Genomic DNA, 24,906 nt, shown 5'->3' with positions numbered 1-24,906 from the left:
CTGAAGCAACTTAGCAGCAGCAGCAGCATGGAGTATTCCCTTTTTATCCTTTTAATGTCCATGGGATCTAAAGTGGAGGTTAAACTCACAAAAGTGTAGTGACATCCCCAAAGACCGGGACTCTCTTAGAGATTTTCTCTCTCAGGCTTGCCTACACTGAGATTCCAGGGATTCACTGATTATAGTTCAGGTCTTCTCAGCCCAGTAGTGGTTCCTACAGAGGTGGGTTTCTGCCCCAAGAAGTTGTGATCCTGAAGATGGCGGAGGAGTAGGACGGGGAGAACACTTTCTCCCCCACAAATTCATCAAAAGAGCATTTAAACGTCGAGTAAATTCCACAAAACAACTTCTGAATGCCGGCAGAGGACATCAGGTACCCAGAAAAGCAACCCAACTCTTCAAAAGGAGGTAGGAAAAAATATTAAAAACAAACAAAAAAAAAGAGACAAAAGAGGGAGGGACGGAGTTCCGTCCCGGGAAGGGAATCTTAAAAAGAGAGAAGTTTCCAAACATCAGGAAACCTTCTCACTGCCGAATCTGTGCCGAGCTTTGGAAGCACAGAGGGCAACATAACAGGGAGAAAAAATAAATAAACAATTTAAAACTCGCAGATTGCGAGCCCTACGGTAACTCCCCCAGCGGAGAAGCAGCGCAGACGCCTGCATCCGCCATTAGCAAACCGGGGCTGGGCAGGGAGGCGCGGCGTGGGCTGCATCGCTGAGAGTAAGAATCTGGCCTGAATACCCTGAGCGCTATCTGAGCGAAATAATTTGGGCTAGCAAACCAGACTGTGGGATACCTACCACGCGAAAAGCCAGCCCTAACCTAAGACCGCCAGGCCCGCGCACGGAACAAAGGACTGAACAGAGATAGCCGGCTGCAGACCTTCCCCCTCCGGTGACAGGCAGCCAGAGCCGGAAGGGGGCAATCGCAGCCCCAGAGAGACATTATCTATAAAATTGTAAGCAGGCTTCTTTGCTAACTAAAACTTCTTGGGGGTCTGGACGGTCAACATCTGCCTGAGAAGGTGCGCCGGTTTTACATCCAGATAACCGAGTGGCGGGGAGGCGATAAGTCGCAGCATTGGCGCTCGCCTGGGAAGAGCAAATTGGCGCTCGGACCTGGGAAGAGCACAAAACGCAGGCCCAACTGAGTCTGCGCCTCTGAGGACTACCCGAGTGCCTGAACCTGAGCGGCTTGGACCTGGGAGGTGCATGCAGCCCAGGGCCAGCCTCGGATTGTTCCCGGCGGAACAACCTAGAGTCCGAGCAGTGTGGACAGGGAGGCTACACGCGCCGTGAGCAGGGGCAGACCCAGGGTGGCTGAGGCACTGCGAGCCCACGCCAGTGTTATTTGTTTGCAGCATCCCTCCCTCCCTCCCCACAGCGCGACTGAACAAGTAAGCCTAAAAAAAAAAAAAAAAAAAAAAAGTGTCCTCCACCGTGCCCTTTGAGTCAGGGCGGAAACCAGATACTGAAGAGACTAGCAAACAGAAGAAGATATAACAGAGGGAAACGCCTTGGAAGCTATAGGTAATAGATCAAAACCCTGTGGTTACTACGGACTACATAGGAAGGGGCCTATAGATCTTGAGAAATATAAATCTGACCAAGGAACTAGCCAAAAATGAACTGAACCCACTCACCCACAAAAAAAAAAAAAAAAAGTCCTAGATATATTTTTATTATTTTTACAATCATTCTTTCTTTTTTTTTTTTTTAATTAAAAAAAAAAAATTTTAAGTCCTCTATTGTTCCTTTAATTTTCACTTTTATAACCTATTACTTTGCCAAAAAAAAAAAAGACCCTATTTTTTTCTTCTTCAGCAAACTTCATATATATATATTTTATAATTTTTTGACCTTGTTTTTTTTGTTTGTTTGTTTTTGTTTTTTTCTTCTTTTCTTTAACATTGTATTTTTGAAATTCCAAACTCTACTCTAGATTTTTAATTTTTGCTTTTTGGTATATGTTATCAATTTTGTACCTATAGTTTTTTTTTTTTTATATAATTTCTGTGACTTTTTTTTTTCTTCTTCTTCTCTGTTTCTTTCTCTTCTTCTTTTATATAACATTGTATATCTGAAATTCCAAACTTTACTCTAGATTTTTAATTTATGCTTTTTGGTATTTGATATCCATTTTGTACCTGTATTTTCTTTATAATTTTTGTGACATTGTTCGTATTTGTTTGTTTGTTTTCTCTCTTTATTTTTCTTCTTCTTTTTTTTTTTTTTTAACATTGTATTTTTGAAATTCCAAACTCTACTCTAGATTTTTAATTTTTGCTTTCTGGTATTAGTTATCAACTTTGTACCTGTACTTTCTTTATAATTTTCGCGACCTTGTTTGTTTTTGTTTGTTCGTTTTTTCTCTCTTTCTTTTCCTTCTTCTTTTCTTTAACATCGTATTTTTGAAATTCCAAACTCTACTCTAGATTTTTGATTTTCGCTTTCTGGTATTAGTTATCAATTTTGTACCTGTACTTTCTTTATAATTTTCACGACCTTGTTTGTTTTTGTTTGTTCGTTCTTTCTCTCTTTCTTTTCCTTCTTCTTTTCTTTAACATCGTATTTTTGAAATTCCAAACTCTACTCTAGATTTTTAATTTTTGCTTTTATGTATTTGTTACCAATTTTGTACCTTTAAGGACCCAATCTTCAGGACCCATTTTTCACTAGGGAGTGAGATTACTGGCTTGACTGCTCTCTCTCCCTTTGGACCCTCCTTTTTCTCCACCAGGTCGCCTGTGTCTCCTCCCTAACCCCTCTCTACTCTACCCAACTCTGTGAATTTCTGTGTGTTCCAGACGGTGGAGAACACTTAGGGAACTGATTACTGGCTGGATCTGTCTCCCTCCTTTTCATTCCCCCCTTTTATCCTTCTGGCCACCTCTGATACCTTCCTCCTTCTTCTCTTCTCTGTATAACCCCGTGAACATCTCTGAGTGGTCCAGTTGTGGAGTGCACATAAGGAAGTGACTACTGGCTAGCCCACTCTCTCCACTATTGATTCACCTCATCTCATTTGGGTCACCTCTAACTCCCTCCTCCCTCTTCTCTTCTCCATGTAACCCTGTGAACCTCTCTGAGTGACCCTCACTGTAGAGAAACTTATCATCTTTAATGTAGATGTTTTATCAATGGTGCTGTATAGAAGGAGAAGTTTTGAAACTACTGTAAAAATAAGACCGATAATCGGAAGCAGGAGACTTAAGTCCAAACCCTGACTCCAGGGAACTCCTGACTCCAGGAACATTCATTCACAGGAGCTCATCAAATGCCTCCATACTGACACTGAAACCAAGCACCACACAAGGGCCAATAAGTTCCAGGGCAAGACATACCAAGCAAATTCTCCAGCAACAAAGGAACACAGCCCTGAGCTTCAAGATACAGGCTGCCCAAAGTCACCCCAAAACTATAGACATCTCATAACTCATTACTGGACATTTCATTGCACTCCAGAGAGAAGAAATACAGCTCCACCCACCAGAACACCGACACAAGCTTCCCTAACCAGGAAACCTTGACAAGCCACCTGTACAAACCCACACACAGCGAGGAAACACCACAATAAAGAGAACTCCACAAACTGCCAGAATACAGAAAGGACACCCCAAACTCAGCAATTTAAACAAGATGAAGAGACAGAGGAATACTCAGCAGATAAAGGAACAGGATAAATGCCCACCAAACCAAACAAAAGAGGAAGAGATAGGGAATCTACCTGATAAAGAATTCCGAATAATGATAGTGAAATTGATCCAAAATCTTGAAACTAAAATGGAATCACAGATAAATAGCCTGGAGACAAGGATTGAGAAGATGCAAGAAAGGTTTAACAAGGACCTAGAAGAAATAAAAAAGAGTCAATATATAATGAATAATGCAATAAGTGAAATTAAAAACACTCTGGAGGCAACAAATAGTAGAATAACAGAGGCAGAAGACAGGATTAGTGAATTAGAAGATAGAATGGTAGAAATAAATGAATCAGAGAGGATAAAAGAAAAACGAATTAAAAGAAATGAGGACAATCTCAGAGACCTCCAGGACAATATTAAACGCTACAACATTCGAATCATAGGGGTTCCAGAAGAAGAAGACAAAAAGAAAGACCATGAGAAAATACTTGAGGAGATAATAGTGGAAAACTTCCCTAAAATGGGGAAGGAAATAATCACCCAAGTCCAAGAAACCCAGAGAATCCCAAACAGGATAAACCCAAGGAGAAACACCCCAAGACACATATTAATCAAATTAACAAAGATCAAACACAAAGAACAAATATTAAAAGCAGCAAGGGAAAAACAACAAATAACACACAAGGGAATTCCCATAAGGATAACAGCTGATCTTTCAATAGAAACTCTTCAAGCCAGGAGGGAATGGCAAGACATACTTAAAATGATGAAAGAAAATAACCTACAGACCAGATTATTGTACCCAGCAAGGATCTCATTCAAGTATGAAGGAGAAATCAAAAGCTTTTCAGACAAGCAAAAGCTGAGAGAATTCTGCACCACCAAACCAGCTCTCCAACAAATACTAAAAGATATTCTCTAGACAGGAAACACAAAAACGGTGTATAAACTCGAACCCAAAACAATAAAGTAAATGGCAACGGGAACATACTTATCAGTAATTACCTTAAACGTAAATGGGTTGAATGCCCCAACCAAAAGACAAAGACTGGCTGAATGGATACAAAAACAAGACCCCTACATATGTTGTCTACAAGAGACCCACCTCAAAACAGGAGACACATACAGACTGAAAGTGAAGGGCTGGAAAAAGATTTTCCATGCAAATAGGGACCAAAAGAAAGCAGGAGTAGCAATACTCATATCAGATAAAATAGACTTTAAAACAAAGGCTGTGAAAAGAGACAAAGAAGGTCACTACATAATGATCAAAGGATCAATCCAAGAAGAAGATATAACAATTATAAATATATATGCACCCAACACGGGAGCACCACAGTATGTAAGACAAATGCTAACAAGTATGAAAGGAGAAATTAACAATAACACAATAATAGTGGGAGACTTTAATACCCCACTCACACCTATGGATAGATCAACTAAACAGAAAATTAACAAGGAAACACAAACTTTAAACGATACAATAGACCAGTTAGACCTAATTGATATCTATAGGTCATTTCATCCCAAAACAATGAATTTCACCTTTTTCTCAAGCGCACATGGAACCTTCTCCAGGATAGATCACATCCTGGGCCATAAAGCTAGCCTTGGTAAATTCAAAAAGATAGAAATCATTCCAAGCATTTTTTCTGACCACAATGCAGTAAGATTAGATCTCAATTACAGGAGAAAAACTATTAAAAATTCCAACATATGGAGGCTGAACAACACGCTGCTGAATAACCAACAAATCACAGAAGAAATCAAAAAAGAAATCAAAATTTGCATAGAAACGAATGAAAATGAAAACACAACAACCCAAAACCTGTGGGACACGGTAAAAGCAGTCCTAAGGGGAAAGTTCATAGCAATACAGGCACACCTCAAGAAACAAGAAAAAAGTCAAATAAATAACCTAACTCTACACCTAAAGCAACTAGAAAAGGAAGAAATGAAGAACCCCAGGGTTAGTAGAAGGAAAGAAATCTTTAAAATTAGAGCAGAAATAAATGCAAAAGAAACAAAAGAGACCATAGCAAAAATCAACAAAACCAAAAGCTGGTTCTTTGAAAGGATAAATAAAATTGACAAACCATTAGCCAGACTCATCAAGAAACAAAGGGAGAAAAATCAAATCAACAAAATTAGAAACGAAAATGGAGAGATCACAACAGACAACACAGAAATACAAAGGATCATAAGAGACTACTATCAACAATTATATGCCAATAAAATGGACAACGTGGAAGAAATGGACAAATTCTTAGAAAAGTACAACTTTCCAAAACTGGACCAGGAAGAAATAGAAAATCTTAACAGACCCATCACAAGCATGGAAATTGAAACTGTAATCAAAAATCTTCCAGCAAACAAAAGCCCCGGTCCAGACGGCTTCACAGCTGAATTCTACCAAAAATTTAGAGAAGAGCTAACACCTATCCTGCTCAAACTCTTCCAGAAAATTGCAGAGGAAGGTAAACTTCCAAACTCATTCTATGAGGCCACCATCACCCTAATACCAAAACCTGACAAAGATCCCACAAAAAAAGAAAACTACAGGCCAATATCACTGATGAACATAGATGCAAAAATCCTTAACAAAATTCTAGCAATCAGAATCCAACAACACATTAAAAAGATCATACACCATGATCAAGTGGGCTTTATCCCAGGGATGCAAGGATTCTTCAATATCCGCGAATCAATCAATGTAATACACCACATTAACAAATTGAAAAATAAAAACCATATGATTATCTCAATAGATGCAGAGAAAGCCTTTGACAAAATTCAACATCCATTTATGATAAAAACTCTCCAGAAAGCAGGAATAGAAGGAACATACCTCAACATAATAAAAGCTATATATGACAAACCCACTGCAAACATTATCCTCAATGGTGAAAAATTGAAAGCATTTCCTCTAAAGTCAGGAACAAGACAAGGGTGCCCACTTTCACCATTACTATTCAACATAGTTTTGGAAGTTTTGGCCACAGCAATCAGAGCAGAAAAAGAAATAAAAGGAATCCAAATTGGAAAAGAAGAAGTAAAACTCTCACTATTTGCAGATGACATGATCCTCTACATAGAAAACCCTAAAGAGTCCACCAGAAAATTACTAGAAATAATCAATGACTACAGTAAAGTTGCAGGATATAAAATCAACACACAGAAATCCCTTGCATTCCTATACACTAATAATGAGAAAACAGAAAGAGAAATTAAGGAAACAATTCCATTCACCATTGCAACAGAAAGAATAAAATACTTAGGAATATATCTACCTAAAGAAACTAAAGACCTATATATAGAAAACTATAAAACACTGGTGAAAGAAATCAAAGAGGACACTAATAGATGGAGAAATATACCATGTTCATGGATTGGAAGAATCAATATAGTGAAAATGAGTATACTACCCAAAGCAATTTATAGATTCAACGCAATCCCTATCAAGCTACCAACAGTATTCTTCACAGAGCTAGAACAAATAATTTCACAATTTGTATGGAAATACAAAAAACCTCGAATAGCCAAAGCGATCTTGAGAAAGAAGAATGGAACTGGAGGAATCAACCTACCTGACTTCAGGCTCTACTACAAAGCCACAGTTATCAAGACAGTATGGTACTGGCACAAAGACAGAAATATTGATCAATGGAATAAAATAGAAAGCCCAGAGATAAATCCACGCACATATGGACACCTTATCTTCGACAAAGGAGGCAAGAATATACAATGGATTAAAGACAATCTCTTTAACAAGTGGTGCTGGGAAATCTGGTCAGCCACTTGTAAAAGAATGAAACTGGACCACTTTCTAACACCATACACAAAAATAAACTCAAAATGGATTAAAGATCTAAACGTAAGACCAGAAACTATAAAACTCCTAGAGGAGAACATAGGCAAAACACTCTCCGACATACATCACAGCAGGATCCTCTATGACCCACCTCCCAGAATATTGGAAATAAAAGCAAAAATAAACAAATGGGACCTAATTAACCTTAAAAGCTTCTGCACATCAAAGGAAACTATTAGCAAGGTGAAAAGACAGCCTTCAGAATGGGAGAAAATAATAGCAAATGAAGCAACCGACAAACAACTAATCTCAAAAATATACAAGCAACTCCTACAGCTCAACTCCAGAAAAATAAACGACCCAATCAAAAAATGGGCCAAAGAACTAAATAGACATTTCTCCAAAAAAGACATACAGATGGCTAACAAACACATGAAAAGATGCTCAACATCACTCATTATCAGAGAAATGCAAATCAAAACCACTATGAGGTACCATTTCACACCAGTCAGAATGGCTGCGATCCAAAAGTCTACAAATAATAAATGCTGGAGAGGGTGTGGAGAAAAGGGAACCCTCTTACACTGTTGGTGGGAATGCAAACTAGTACAGCCACTATGGAGAACAGTGTGGAGATTCCTTAAAAAACTGGGAATAGAACTGCCTTATGACCCAGCAATCCCACTGCTGGGCATACACACTGAGGAAACCAGAAGGGAAAGAGACACGTGTACCCCAATGTTCATCGCAGCACTGTTTATAATAGCCAAGACATGGAAGCAACCTAGATGTCCATCAGCAGATGAATGGATAAGAAAGCTGTGGTACATATACACAATGGAGTATTACTCAGCCATTAAAAAGAATACATTTGAATCAGTTCTAATGAGGTGGATGAAACTGGAGCCTATTATACAGAGTGAAGTAAGCCAGAAGGAAAAACATAAATACAGTATTCTAACGCATATATATGGAATTTAGAAAGATGGTAACAATAACCCTGTGTACGAGACAGCAAAAGAGACACTGATGTATAGAACAGTCTTATGGACTCTGTGGGAGAGGGAGAGGGTGGGAAGATTTGGGAGAATGACATTGTAACATGTAAAATATCATGTAAGAAACGAGTTGCCAGTCCAGGTTCGATGCACGATACTGGATGCTTGGGGCTAGTGCACTGGGACGACCCAGAGGGAGGGTATGGGGAGGGAGGAGGGAGGAGGGGTCAGGATGGGGAACACATGTATACCTGTGGTGGATTCATTTTGATATTTGGCAAAACTAATACAATTATGTAAAGTTTAAAAATAAAATAAAATTTAAAAAAAAAAAAAAAAAAGAAGTTGTGATCCTCTGTATCTGCCTGTCAGGCTTTGGCACAGAGGTTTGTCCTATTACCTCACTTCCCTGATGGATCTAAAATTCTTGATTTTTTAGTTTGTTCAACTTGTTAGGATGGAGTAGCAACGTCTATGTTTATTGAATGACCAGAAATCAGAAGTGACAGTCATCTTTTAAAATCTTAAATCTTATTTATAAAATAAGGAGGAGTTACTTTCAGTTCAGCTCAGTTTCTCAGTCGTGTCCGACTCTGCAACCCCATGAACTGCAGCATGCCAGGCCTCCCTGTCCATCACCAACTCCTGGAGTTCACCCAAACCCATTTCCATTGAGTCAGTGATGCCATCCAACCATCTCATCCTCTGTCGTCCTCTTCTCCTCCTGCCCTCACCCTTTCCCAGCATCAGGGTCTTTTCCAATGAGTCAGCTCTTCACATCAGGTGGCCAAAGTATTGGAGTTTCAGCTTCAACATCAGCCCTACCAATGAAAACCCAGGATATATCTCCTTTAGGATGGACTGGTTGGATCTTGCGGTCCAAGGGACTTTCAAGAGTCTTCTCCAACACCACAGTTCAAAAGCATCAATTCTTCGGTGCTCAGCTTTCTTTATAGTTCAACTCTCACATCCATACATGACCACTGGAAAAACCATAGCCTTGACTAGACTTTAGTCCTACTTATATACTTTATATATTTATAATATTTCTCTGCATAGATTCAAATTTCTATCTGTTGTCATTTTTCTTTTTTCTGAAATATTTCCTTTTATATTTCTTGTAGTTCTGGTTTGGTGTGATCAATTCTTTTATCTTTTATATGCCTTTGTGCATGCAGGATCAGTCGCTTCATTCATATCTGACTCTTACAACACCATGGACTGTAACCCACCAGGCTCCTCTGTCCATGGGATTCTCCAGGCAAGGATACTGGAGTGGGTTGCCACGTCTTCCTCCAGGGGATCTTCCCCACCCAGGGATCAAATTCACATCTCTTATGTCTCCTGCATTGTTAGGTGAGTTCCTTACCACAAGAACCATCTGGGCCTTTAACTGTCTTTATTTTGCCTTCATTTCTGAATGGTATTTTCATTATGTTTAGAATTCTAAGTTGACATTTCTTCAAGTGTTTTAAAGATGTTCCTCCACCATCTTTTACCTTGCATTAAAAATTCAGCAAATGATCTCGATCCATCAAACAGTGGTATAAATCTGAATTGATCACATCCTCAGATGATAATGATTTATTCATTTCTTAGGCTAAAGAATAACCTGAGGAACAGTGCTGATATTTAAAACAGAAACCACATGAGCAAAGTGGACAGTACTACGTCTAATAAGAGAAATATTTAAAAAACTCAACCATGAAGTATTGATACATAACAGATTAGCTAAACTCAAATAGTTGTAGTCTTAACTCATTCAGTCTTAGTTCTGTGACTAAGATCATACCTAAATTGATCCCACAGTAACTTCCCATAATCAGAATATGCCAGCAACCTACTTAGTTTACCAATTATCAACAATTCCTTAGGCTGCCCAAACTTTTATGTATCTTTCTGTAACTTTTCCCATTCTATTTTTATACCTCTGAAGTGCATTTCATTTCATGTAGCAAGTTCAATAAACCTATCTTTATTCATTTAAATATATATATATATTCATTTAAATATATGATACTAAAAGTCTTAGTTCCTAATTGTGCTAGACTGAATAATATCCACCCCCAACAATATTGATATCCTACTCTCTAGAATCTGTGAGCACATTATCATATATAGCAGAAAGGACCTTACATACATGACTAAGTTAAGGATTTCTGAGATGGAAAAATTATCCAGGCAAGCACTTTATAATCACAAGGATCCTTGTAAGAAAGAGGCAAGAGAGTCTCACATAAAGAGAAGACAATGTGATGCTGGAAGCAGAGGAATAAAAAGAGGAAGAAACTTTGGAAATTGATGTGCTGTTGGCTTTGAATATAGACAATGTGACCATGAGCCCAAGACTGTTGGTGGCTTATAGAGGTAGAAAAGGCAAGAAAAGAGATCCTTCCCTAAAACCTCGAGAAGGAAGCAGCTTTGTGGGCCTGCTGTAGACTTCTGACCTCCAGAACTATAAGGTAATAAATTTGTGTGGTTTAAAGCCTCTAAGTTTGTGGTGATTTGTTGCAACAGCAATACGAAACTAAGGACATTAAGATGATTTCATACCTGTGTGTGTGTTTGTGTGGATGTGCACATTTTCAGAATCAACATGCCAGTGTTACATTATTAATAACAACACGATTACAAAGTCAGTTTAAGGGTTTATTTTTGCAGTTTGTTTGATCTTAGGGTATAAATCTCATGACGGATGTACAAGTCAATTCCTCATTTTAAATTTCTATTTAAATTTAAGCCACTAATATCCTACAGAGTTAGTGCTTTGTTTTGCCTATAATTTTTTAGGTGTTGATATCTTTGTCTCATTTTGCTTTGATGTTGTTTCCTAACTATTGAAACATTTTCATATTTTCAGAGTCAAATTTTAAAAATAAGATATGTTTGAGGATGCCTATATTCAATTCCTCTCCCTTCCACTCTGGAATTTTCCTTCTCCAAGAAAGAATCTCATTTATGTTACTGGCCTGACAAGATGACATTTCTTTTCTGCTTTCCTATCTCACAGCATGATCTTTCTTCTCAATTAAAAAAAAAGAAATAACCATTGACACTTTTTCAAGGTAATTGCTCCAGGATTGTATTCCTTATTCTTCCTCTTATCTCTCTCTCTCTCTGTCTCTCTCTCTCTCTCTCTCTCTATATATATATATATACATACACACATATATATATATTTACTATTAGAATGACCACTGATGACTCCTTTTATCCCCCTCCTTCTTTTTAAGTCATCTACAGAACATTAACACCTATCAGTATAGTAAGTGCAAATGCATGAAAACCAGTTACATGGTTTGACGTATCATTCAGCCTAACAGATGATCTCTAGAATGGGATATATGCTGGCCTCAACACAGTTCACCCTTCCTTAAGAATGGAGAAACTAGATGTCATCTACTCACAGGGAATGCTGTTTTCTTATTTTTCACTTTATAAGATTTATTCTTTTTACCTCTCCCAATGTCAATGACTTTGCCAACAAAGGTCCACATGGTCAAAGCTATGGTTTTTCCAGTAGTCATGTATGGATGTGAGAGTTGGACCATAAAGCAGGCTAAGTGACAAAGAATTGATGCTTCTGAACTGTGGTATTGGAGAAGACTCTTGAGAGTCCCTTGGACTGCAAGGAGATCAAACCAGTCCATTCTAAAGGAAATAAGTCTTGAATATTCATTGGAAGGACTGATGTTGAAGCTCCAATACTTTGGCCACCTTATGCGAAGAGCTGACTCATTTGAAAAGACCCTGATGCTGGGCAAGATCGAAGGCAGGAGGAGAAGGGGAAGACAGAGGATGAGACGGTTGGATGGCACCACGGACTCAATGGACATGAGTTTGAGCAAGTTTTGGGAGATGGTGAAGGACAGGGAAGCCTGGCGTGCTGCAGTCCATGGTGTTGCCAACAGTCAGACATGAGTGAGTGACAGAACAACAACATCAGTGAAGTTTCTCTGTTTTATAATACTTCCCATCCCTACCAAGTACTCATTTCTTTTTTTTATTATTATTATTTACTTTCTTTTTTTTTAATTTTATTTTATTTTTAAACTTTACAAATTGTATTAGTTTTGCCAAATATCAAAATGAATCTGCCACAGGTATACATGTGTTCCCCATCCTGAACCCTCCTCCCTCCTCCCTCCCCATACCCTCCCTCTGGGTCGTCCCAGTGCACTAGACCCAAGCATCCAGTATCGTGCATCAAACCTGGACTGGCAACTCGTTTCATACACGATATTATGCATGTTTCAATGCCCTTCTACCAAATCTTCCCCTCCTCTCCCTCTCCAACAGAGTCCATAAGACTGTTCTATACATCAGTGTCTCTTTTGCTGTCTCGTTAACAGGGTTATTGTTAGCATCTTTATAAATTCCATATATATACGTTAGTATACTGTATTGGTGTTTTTCTTTCTGGCTTACTTCACTCTGTATAATAGGCTCCAGTTTCATCCACCTCATTAGAACTGATTCAAATGTATTCTTTTTAATGGCTGAGTAATACTCCATTGTGTATATGTACCACAGCTTGCTTATCCATTCATCTGCTGATGGACATCTAGGTTGCTTCCATGTCCTGGCTATTATAAACAGTGCTGAGATGAACACTGGGGTATACGTGTCTCTTTCCCTTCTGGTTTCCTCAGTGTGTATGCCCAGCAGTGGGATTGCTGGATCATAAGGCAGTTCTGTTTCCAGTTTTTTAAGGAATCTCCACACTGTTCTCCATAGTGGCTGTACTGGTTTGCATTCCCATAGATAAATCCACACACATATGGACACCTTATCTTTGACAAAGGAGGCAAGAATATACAATGGATTAAAGACAATCTCTTTAACAAGTGGTGCTGGGAAATCTGGTCAACCACTTGTAAAAGAATGAAACTAGAACACTTTCTAACACCATACACAAAAATAAACTCAAAATGGATTAAAGATCTAAACGTAAGACCAGAAACTATAAAACTCCTAGAGGAGAACATAGGCAAAACACTCTCAGGTGCTCATTTCTTAAGCATAAATGAGGGAGTATAATGTACTTTTCAATGATTATTTGGATTCTACGCTTATTTCTCTTTGTAAAAATTTATTTTCTTTCCTCTTTCTTATACATAGGTGTTTTCTCACAATTAAATAATAATTTATTATATCTATGAAAGTCTCAGTAGCTTCTTCTCAAATATATTTTCATTCCTGATTTTGTATATTCTACAATATCATAATTCACTGTGCTACCCAGGCTTAGAATTGTGAATCAATGGCATCATCTACCATATAAGTGTATACTATGGGCTATTATTGTACATATACATACACATATTTAATCTCTACAAAACAGGTATTTTCTTTCAGATTTTTAAGATGATATAACAGAATTAGAGAAAATTAAAAAATTAATAGTTTGGATAAGGCTGCTGAGATATCAATAGTAGAGTAGAATTCAGATAAATGTCTCTTAGGCTCTTAAGGAAATAATTTTGCCACTTCACTAAGCTTTTTCAGTTCAAATGTGTAATCATAAAATTCAGTTTATCTTTCTTTTACAATACCTCCATTAAAAAAGAATAAACCTTTCAATTAATTTTATGTTTAGAGACAGTTCAATAGTTAATAGTACATGCTCTGGAAGCAAACAGTTGAGGTTCAAATTTCAGTTCTGCTGAAACTTTGGCTAAAATATTTATAATTCACTCAGGATATCCTATGGTTTTTCCAGTAGTCATGTATGGATGTGAGAGCTGGACTATAAAGAAAGCTGAGCACCAAAAAATTGATGCTTTTGAACTGTGATGTTGGAGAAGACTCTTGAGAGTCCCTTGAACAGCAAGGAGATCCAACCAGTCCATCCTAAAGGAAATCAGTCCTGAATATTCATTGGAAGGACTGATGCTGAAGCTGAAACTCCAATACTTTGGCCACCTGATGCAAAGAACTGACTCGTTGGAAAAGACCCTGATGCTGGGAAAGATTGAAAGCAGTAGGAAAAGGGGATGACAGAGGATGAGATGGTTGGATGGCATCACCGACTCAATGGTAATAAGTTTGAGTAAGCTCTGTGAGTTGGTGATGGACAGAGAGGCCTGGTGTGCTGTAGACCACGGGGTCATAAAGAGTAGGACACAACTGAGTGACTGAACTCAACTCAACTCAGGATATCCCTGGATATATTGTGGTTTTAACAAATGTTAATTTTTTTTATTCTAGCAACCATCTATATATCTTACATTTTTATTATTTTTCCCATGAATTATGTAAAAACTCTATTACTATCCTTGCTCCTGGTGTCAACTTGACTCTCTTTGACAAAATAATCTTCTATAAAACACAAATAGAGTGTCAGTATTTGAATTTTTATTTGAGTGATTTCTAATCTCTATTAGTAGAGAATCTGAGAATTACATTTGATCATTAATTCTGAACCCAGGGCTAGGATAGAAGGATAAGCAACAGTCAAATTTTAGTGAAAAATAGTTGATAACAACTCAATTTCTGCACTTCAAATTTTTTCAAAGAAAGAACCTAGAAAAGCCCCATCCCCTTTCCAAACAGAAGATTTATTATCTTGGGAACATTCTTATACGTTTTTGTGTGTGTGTGTTTTCTTACAGAAAATAAAGGAAAAACACTCTTTTCATGGCCTGTGGTTTTTAATTACCATTTTTATTTTTTTAATTTAAATTTATTTATTTTAATTGGAGGCTAATTACTTTACAATATTGTATTGGTTTTGCCATACATCAACATCCTTAAACAAGTATCCTAATATTCTTAACACTTCTGGTATTTAAAGAAAACTGCTCCCAGAAGTAGGAAAAATTTTAGGTAGATAATTTGTCTGGTTATCTAACTTTTGAAAACCTTTTTAATGAAAAAGTGTTGTATCTTTTCATGTAACACTAAGGAAGGTTTATTTTTTCAAGAAAAAATTAAAATTTATTGTAACCTCTCTTTCAAGACCCTGTATAATCTTACCCTATATGAACAGTTAGTACAATCTTCCAGTGCTCTCTCTTCTCAACTCTTCATTTTAACCTAAGCAATTCCATTCACTTTACCTTACATGGCCTTTGCTTTATTGATTCATTTGTGCCTAAACCTGTGATTTAACAACTCTCATATACATCATATTGCTGGGCCATATCCCAGAGCTCTGGAAGGGAGTCATACAAGTGACAGCCCGAAACTTAAACTCCATTTGCTTTCCCTAGCAGTCCCGTAGTTAGGACTTTGCCTTCCAGTGCAGGGAGTGTGCGTTCGATCCCTGGTCTCAGAGGTCAGATACCACATGCCTTGTGGCCAAAAAACCAAAACATTAAATGGAAGCCATATTGTAACAAATTCAATGAAGACTTTAAAAATGATCCACACCAAAAAAAAATCTTAAAAAGAAAAAAATCTCCATTTGCTTTAATATACCTTGCCTCTAGTTCTAGAGGTCAAGTGGAAGATCCTGAGTGGAGACATAGATGTGGGGGTTGTAACATACAAAGCATCTGCATAACCATGAATTGAGACAATATAATAAAAGTGCCGATGTGAATCTGGGTAGAGAAGTGACGAGGAGCAAGAACTGAGCCCAGGGGGAGGGGAGAGGACTCCAAAATCAAGATGTAAGACGAAGAAGAGGAGAAATGGGCCAAAAGAAGTGAGGGGAAAATATGTGTGGAAAATGACCTGTCAAGTAGAGCAGGTTCTTTAGGGAGAAGGATATGTGTGTCAAAGGCTGTTAACAAAGCAAGAGGGAAACTGATACTTGGCCATCAGATTTAGCACAGCAGAAGTGTCCAGTGCATATTCAGTGAAGTGGTTGAGACTAGAATCTGCTTGGAATTTGTTGAAGAGACAACTGGGGGAGAGGAATCAGAGTGAGTGAGAGTAAAGGCAGGCAATTCTTTCAAGGACCGTTGCTGCAAAGGGAAGAAATCAGGCCACACCTGGCTGGTAGAGTGCTTCAAGAAAAGGTTTTGTTTCTAAAAGGAGGAGTAGAGAAACATCCGCATGTTTCTATGCTTCCAAGAATGACTCAGTAAACAGGAGGAAATGGTAATGTGGGAAAAGAGAGGGTAGCGACCAGAATATCGGAGAAGACAATGGCACCCCACTCCAGTACTCTTGCCTGGAAAATCCCATGGATGGAGAAGTCTGGTGGGCTGCAGTCCATGGGGTCACTAAGAGTTGGACATGACTGAGCGACTTCCCTTTCACTTTTCACTTTCATGCATTGGAGAAGGAAATGGCAACCCACTTCAGTGTTCTTGCCTGGAGAATCCTAGGGACGGCGGAGCCTGGTGGGCTGCCGTCTCTGGGGTCGCACAGAGTTGGACACAACTGAGTGACTTAGCAGCAGCAACTAGAATAATGCCCTCTTTGATCTGAGAAGTGATGTGATCCAGTGCCCCATAGAGGACAGGCTGTGCACATGATCACGCTCATTTATGAAAGCAGACAGCATGGCACAGCATGTGGAAGCAGACACTGGCAGGTGACCTGATGTGCTGATGGTGGCCTCGGGCATTGCCTTTGTTTCAGGGTCATGAAAGAGCAAGCTGAGCAGCTGACAGAGAAGGTGGGTTAGCAGGTGTCAGGAACCTGAGGAGAGAAGGTGGTGATGGCTGTCTAAGAGAGTGGGAATGTCAGTAGACTAGGGACATCGGGATTCTTGTCTCTGTGCTTCATAGAAGTTTGCACTTACCCTTATTTTAGCAATTTTTACTGTGTTTTGCAAGTGGGTTTTGTTTGTCTTCCTCATCAGTGTGAATTTCTCCAGGGAAAGAATAATCCTTGTTAGTTTTCTGTCTGCTATAGCATTTCTGAGCCTTTTTGACCCAGAAAAGCAAAATAGTGTGTATGTATTTACTCATGTGTGTCACTTAGGCATGTCCGACTCTTTGCAACCCCATGAATCGCAGCACGCCAGGTCTCCCTGTCCATCACCAACTCCCGGAGTTTACTCAAACTCATGTCCATCGAGTCGGTGATGCCATCCAGCCATCTCATCCTCTGTCGTCCCCTTCTCCTTCCACCCCCAATCCCTCCCAGCATCAGGGTCTTTTCCAATGAGTCAGCTCTTTGCATGACGTGGCCAAAGTATTGGAGTTTCAGCTTCAGCATCAGTCCTTCCAATGAACATTCAGGACTGATCTCCTTTAGGATAGACTGGTTGGATGTTTTGTTAAATACCTCAAAATCCATCAATGTGTGTTGAGCCTTATCAAAGCCATAAAGCTACCCTTGACTAGGTACCCCACTTATTATTACCCCCATTTATACCCCATAGGTGCACAGAAGTGTTGGTTAATCATGGAATGCAAATCAGAGGCGTGATACAGGCTTATAAGTTGACAGAGCTATTTAGTAGCAGGTACAAGTTCTTAATTAGGCTTTATATTAGTAGACAAAAATTGTTCTTTCAAGTAATTTGAACTAGAGATAAAGACATTTATTATCCCAGAACTCCATTGTAGGAAATGCCATTATTTTGTAACAACTTTAAAGGAGTATAATGTAAAAAATGCTGACTTACATGTTGTACACCTGAAACTAATATAATATTATAAACCAACTGTACTGCAAAAAAAGAAAAGAACTCCATTGTAACACTACCTTCTGTAGACTCCAATATAAGGAAAAGCTACCCTGAATTCTAACAGCAAAGAATGGAATGTCTTTGTTCTAACCACTTGTCTATAATAGAAACTGTTAAATGCTTAAAATTGAAATGCAGTGTTAGATAGAAAGCAGTAAAATGTTCTGCTATCTTATAAAACCACTCTTGGAGATTGGTTTCATTTACTAATTTCCTTCTCTTTTAAACACTAATGGCAAAAAATATATATCATTTCTGCTAAAACTCAACAATAGGACTCAATTTTTACTTTAAAAAAAAAGATAAGGCAGAAAATGTCACAATCTCAACCCTCAAATCTACTAGGCAGTACAAAATGAGGAAGAAAAAACTTTTGATTGTGTTCTCATAAGAGGGAAATGTTCAGTATAACTAGAAATTGGATGAGAAGCAGATAGGGTATGATTGAGAGCAGAAGATGAGGAGGCAGACTCCCTGAGTTTGGATGCTAGCTCTGCCACTAAGCGGCAGTCCCAAGTTCTCAAGATTAAAAAAAAAAAAAAAAAAAAAAAAAACTATGTCAGAGGATTAATAAATGAATTTACTTATTTAATTTAATGAATTATTTAAGTGAATAAATATATGTAAAATGCTTGAAACAGTGCTAGGTGTTTAGTAAGCATGATATAAGTGTTAAACAATGCAAGCTATTGTATAATTATCAAAAACTTAAAGACTATACCAATAATTCAAAATAAAAACTCTCATTTCTTCAAATCGTCATAATGCACATGCTCTGGGGAAAACATCCTTTTGAAAACATCTGAAAATAATCATCCTCTCAGTTAGCTACACAGCTGTTCTACTCGGAATTCCCTTCACTATCCTCCTTGGAATTCTGTTTACCTCTCTCCTGTTGAAATCTCCCTTCTGCTGAATTCCCTGTTTTGTGGATACCTGTCTTCCTCATGCCCGGTTTACACCTTAATAAGGATGGAACATTTTCTCATCAGCTTTCTAAGAAAGCACATATAGGAAGTTTTAATGTTTTAAATTAATGTATGCTTTCAAATATCTTTATTCTTTGTTTACTCTTGAGTAAAAATTTGGCTAGGTGTAGAGATGGACTTCCCTGGTGGCTCAGACAGTAAAGCATCTGCCTACAATGCAGGAGACCCGGTTTCAACCCCTGGGTGGGGAAGATCCCCTGGAGAAGGAAATGGCACCCCACTCCAATGTTCTTGCCTAGAGAATCCCATGGACTGGGGAGCCTGGTGGGCTACAGTCCCTGGGGTTGCAAAGAGTCGGACACGACTGAACGACTTCACTTTCACTTTCAGAGATGGATTGAAATTATTTTTTACCAGAATTCTGTTAGCATTGCTCCATAACCTTTTAGCTTCCAGCTTTCCTATAATTTGGAGAAGGCGATGGCACCCCACTCCAGTACTCTTGCCTGGAAAATCCCATGGATGGAGGAGCCTGGTAGGCTGCAGTCCATGGGGTCTCTAAGAGTCAGACATGACTGAGCGGCTTCACTTTCACTTTTCACTTTCATGCATTGGAGAAGGAAATGGCAACCCACTCCAGTGTTCTTGCCTGGAGAATCCCAGGGATGGGGAGCCTGGTGCCTGCCGTCTATGGGGTTGCACAGAGTCGGACACGACTGAAGTGACTTAGCTGTTCCTGTAATTATAGAAGCATGACTGTGGCCTGTGACTTGATCTTCTTATAAATAACTTATCTACTCTGGAAAAACTGAGATCCACCAATTTTCCAACATTTCCAGTGCTCTGAGATTTCAAAATGAGCTTTCTTCATTGCAATGAGTCACTCTTTTTAATCTAAGAATTGATACGATTGATTTCTAGGCATTTTCTTTTATAATTTCTTTGTTGGATAATAAAGAAAGCTGAACAGGGAAGAACCGATGTTTTCAAATTGTGGTGCTAGAGAAGACTCTTGAGAGTTCCTTGGACTGCAAGGAGATCAAACCAGTCAATCCTAAAAGAAATCAACTCTAAATATTCACTGGAAGGATGGATGTTGATGCTGAAGCTCCAATATTTTGGCCACCTGATGCGAAGAGCTGACTCACTGGAAATGACCCTGATGCTGGGCAAGACTGAGGGCAGGAGGAGAAGGGGACAACAAAGGATGAGATGATTGGATGGCATCACCAAGTCAATGGACATGAATTTGAGCAAACTTTGGGAGACAGTGAGGGTCGGGGAAGCCTGGCATGCTGCATTCCCCGCCATGCTTGGTTGCTTCAGTTGTGGCTAACTCTTTGGGACCCTGTGACTGTAGTCTGCCAGGCTTCTCTGTCCATGAGGATTCTCCAGGCAAGACTACTGGAGTGAGCTGCCAATCCTCCCCCAGGGAATTTCTGATACAGGGATCAAACCCATGTCTCTTAAGTCTCCTGCATGGCCAGGTGGGTTCTTTACCACTAGTACCACATGGGAAGCCCATGCTGCAGTCCATAGGGTCGCAAAGAATTGAACATGACTGTGCGACTGAACAGCAACAAGTTTTACATTTATTGTAGAACTCATTAGTATCATTTGGACCTGACAGATCCTCTAATTGTCTTATACTTTTAAACGTATTCTCCATTTATTTGCCTTTTATTCCACTTCTTCAACTCAGCAATGTACCATTTTAAATTTCTATGTTGTTTTTAATTCCAAGAGCTTTAAAAATGTTTTCTAATTATTCCTTTAATGTATAGTTCTTACATATACATAAAATCAATGTTTATCTCTCTGAAAATATTAATTACAGATTTATTGATATTTTTTCTCTTTCTAGTATTACCTGTTTTCCCTGAGGTATATATATTTTTTTCCTATGAAGGAGGTTAAATCCCCATTTTATATTAGAGGATTTCCTCAAATGTCTGATGGTCCTTGGTGTCCATTCATATTTAATACTAAAGCGCTGTTAAAATTAAATACTTAAAAATTCTCTGAGCAGATAAAACCATTTAAGCCCCATAAGCTTATTTCATAAACATAAGGAAAACTGAACTCTTTTCTCATGATAGCTTATGATAATCATAAAGGAAACTTTGAATCGTCTTCATAAAAGTGGTATAAGATAATCACTTTTAACCAATCCCCTGCCACCTGGGAAGCCTCATTGTAATAGCCAATCATTTGTAAAGGTTAAACAACTTCCTCATTTTCATACATGCTGGGCTTCATCATAGGACATGAAGTGAGCACCAGATTATCTCATTCAGGTACCCAGTAAATACTGGTATCTAGAAGCTAAAATGTTTCTCCAGGTGGAAATCTTCCATTTTTCCTATTGGGACATAGAAATCTGGCTGTAAGCATTGTGGTAGACACCCAGAGGATGGATCTGGAGGTTTCCAATTGTGTAGGCTTACTATGCCTGTGCCTGCATTCTAAGATGCTACAGTCTGTCCAACTCTGTGTAACCCTATAGACTGTGGCCTGTCAGGCTCTTCTGTCCATGGGATTCTCCAGGCAAAAATACTGGAGTGGGTGGCCATGCTCTCCTCTAGGGGATCTTCCCAATCCAGGGATTGAACCTGTATCTCCTGTGGCTTCTTTATTGCAGGTGGATTCTTTACCAGTGAGCCACCAGGAAAGCCCCATTATGCATGTATTTAGTGTAATAGCTCATTCTCTCTACTTTGGTATTAGAGAAAATGTACCCCATTTCTTGGTAAAGTGGAGGAACAAAGTGGCCTGATTAAGTTGGCATGGGGAGCAGACCACATTAACATTTTCTCAGTTAATTCCTATCAGCCCCTATCAACCAGAACTTCTTCAGGAAAGACTTTGATTTACTTCTTCAGTCTATAGCATATGTTATGTTTCTCTCTTATGGGTCTCAGAGTAATAGGGATCTTTACCATATAGCACATTTCACTGTTAATTATATAGTTATGTGTAATACATGAAGATATAGATATAGTTTTAGATATTTTCCAATCCAGAATTCCTTTAGTTCAAACTTGAAACAAGATCAATGGATCAGTGCCAAAGTACACAAAAGAGTATTTTCACTTTCAGTTTTTTTTCTGACAGTGTATGCAAATCTATTTTCTCAAGATGAGGGCCAGTTTCATGACAACACTGTTGTTTATAGTTTCTCCAAGACCAATGGTGGTATGAACTATAGTGGAAAAGAAAACTATTAAGAAGAGTTGAAAAAGAAATAAAAGCCATTACTGTGTCCAATGGCATCTAGATTTTCTCCTAAATCATCTTCTAGTGGTTTTAGAGTTGTGTGCTTTCCATTTACCACTATGAACTACTTGAGCTAACATTAGTGAAGAGCACCAATGTCTTGTACCCAGATTCATTTGTGTGTGGGTGTGCATGTGTACACACGAATGTCCAGTACTGTTCTAGCATCATTGTTGAAAAGGCCATTTTTTATCCATTGTGTTGCCTTTGCTCCAATGTCAAAATCAGTTCCCTATATTTATATTGGTCTGTTTCTGGACTTTTTATTCTATTTTACTGATCTGTCTATTCTTTGCCATTACTACACTGTCTTGACTCATTGGAAAAGAACTGACTCAATGGAATATACCCTGATTCTGGGAAAGATTGAAGACGGGAGGAGAAGGGGGCGACAGAGGATGAGATGGTTGGATGGCATCATCGACTCAATGGACGTGAGTTTGAGCAAGCTCCGGGAGTTGGTGATGGACAGGGAAGCCTGGTGTGCTGCAGTCCATTGGGTCTCAAAGAGTTGGACATGACTGAGTGACTGAACTGACACTGTCTTGATGTGGGAGACTTTATAATAATGTCTTATGATGTCTTTTTGCATTAGCTAGGACTTCCAGAATGCTGTGTGAAAATCTATAAGAGAGATATCCTTCCTTTAATCCTGATCTTAGTGGGAAAGCTTCTATTAATAGTTAACATACATTAATTAAGTATAACATCAATGTAGGCTTTTTGTAGATGTTTGTTATCAAGTTGAGGAAGTTCCCATCTATTCTTAGTTTGCTGAGAGTTTTTATCATGGATGGTTGTTGTATTTTGTCAAATCCTTTTCTGTATCTACTGCTCTGATTATGTGGTTTTTCTTTCTTGGCTTGTTGATGCAATGGATTATGATCAATTAATTTTTAATTATTGAACAATTCTTGAATATCTGGGATAAATCCTACTTTCCATTGTATATAATTATATCTAAATATTTAGATTCCATTTGCTTATATTTTTGAGGGTTATTGAATATATTCATGAGAGATATGTCTGAAGTTTTCATTTCCTATAATGTCTTTGTCTGGTTTCAGTATTAAGGTTCAAGCTGGTTTTAGAAAAGGCAGAGGAACCAGAGATCAAATTGCCAACATCTGCTGGATCATGGAAAAAGCAAGAGAGTTCCAGAAAAACATATAGTTCTGCTTTATTGACTATGCCAAAGCCTTTGACTGTGTGGATCACAATAAACTGTGGAAAATTCTGAAAGAGATGGGAATATCAGACTACCTGACCTGCCTCTTGAGAAACCTATATGCAGGTCAGAAAGCAACAGTTAGAACTGGATATGGAACAACAGACTGGTTCCAAATAGGAAAAGGAGTACATCAAGGCTGTATATTGTCACCCTGCTTATTTAACTTATATGCAGAGAACATCATGAGAAACACTGGGCTGTGGGAAGCACAAGCTGGAATCAAGATTGCTGGGAGAATTATCAATCACCTCAGATATGCAGATGACACCACCCTTATGGCAGAAAGTGAAGAGGAACTAAAAAGCCTCTTGATGAAAGTGAAAGAGGAGAGTGAAAAAGTTGTCTTAAAGCTCAACATTCAGAAAACGAAGATCTTGGCATCTGGTCCCATCACTTCATGGGAAATAGATGGGGAAACAGTGGAAACAGTGTCAGACTTTATTTTTCTCGGCTCCGAAGTCACTGCAGATGGTGACTTCAGCCATAAAATTAAAAGATGCTTACTCCTTGGAAGGAAAGTTATGACCAACCTAGATAGCATATTCAAAAGCAGAGACATTACTTTGCCAACAAAGGTCCATCTAGTCAAGGCTATGGTTTTTCCAGTAGTCATGTATGGATGTAAGAGTTGGACTGTGAAGAAGGCTGAGCACCGAAGAATTGATGCTTTTGAACTGTGGTGTTGGAGAAGACTCTTGAGAGCCCCTTGGGCTGCAAGGAGATCCAACCAGTCCATTCTAAAGAATATCAGTCCTGGGTGTTCTTTGGAAGGAATGATGCTAAAGCTGAAACTCCAGTACTTTGGCCACCTCATGCGAAGAGTTGACTCATTGGAAAAGACTCTGATGCTGGGAGGGATTGAGGGCAGGAGGAGAAGGGGACGACAGAGGATGAGATGGCTGGATGGCATCACTGACTCGATGGACGTGAGTCTGAGTGAACTCTGGGAGTTGGTGATGGACAGGGAGGCCTGGCGTGCTGCGATTCATGGGGTCGCAAAGAATAGGACATGACTGAGCAACTGAACTGAACTGAACTGGCCTTATGAATGCATCAGGAAGTATTCCCTTTGCTTCTATCTTCTGAAAGAGATTATAGTAGAATTTACCAGTGAACCCATCTGACCTGGGGCTTTCTCTTACAGAATGTTATTATTTATTGATTTAGTACCCAAACCATAATAAGACCTCTGCAAAACACTGGCGAAATCTGTTTAATCATAGTGTATCAACTTGTGAAATTTGTTGCTGGGGTAACTTAGCCTAGAGCACGTTGATCAAAAAGTTAATTATACCAAGCAAGTTAGTGTATATAAATTAGTTAATATACATCAGTGGCATTCAAAGCATAAGATTTAGCAAGTAAACAGGCTGCTGTGATTGTGTGTATAAAGTCCTAGCCTGGGGAGTCATACTGCAACAGC

General features: G+C 38.7%; 1 pseudogene; it reads right to left on the bottom strand.

The window, feature by feature from the left end:
- Positions 1-18,996, bottom strand: part of LOC113898900 — a 36,951-nt pseudogene extending 17,955 nt beyond the window's left edge.
- Between the last annotated feature and the right edge of the window lie 5,910 nt (positions 18,997-24,906).

Source organism: Bos indicus x Bos taurus, chromosome 9, assembly GCF_003369695.1.
Source record: "Bos indicus x Bos taurus breed Angus x Brahman F1 hybrid chromosome 9, Bos_hybrid_MaternalHap_v2.0, whole genome shotgun sequence".
Taxonomy (NCBI): Eukaryota; Metazoa; Chordata; class Mammalia; order Artiodactyla; family Bovidae; genus Bos; species Bos indicus x Bos taurus.
The sequence above is the reverse complement of the archived record's forward strand: the minus strand, read 5'-3'. Positions and strand labels throughout refer to the sequence as shown.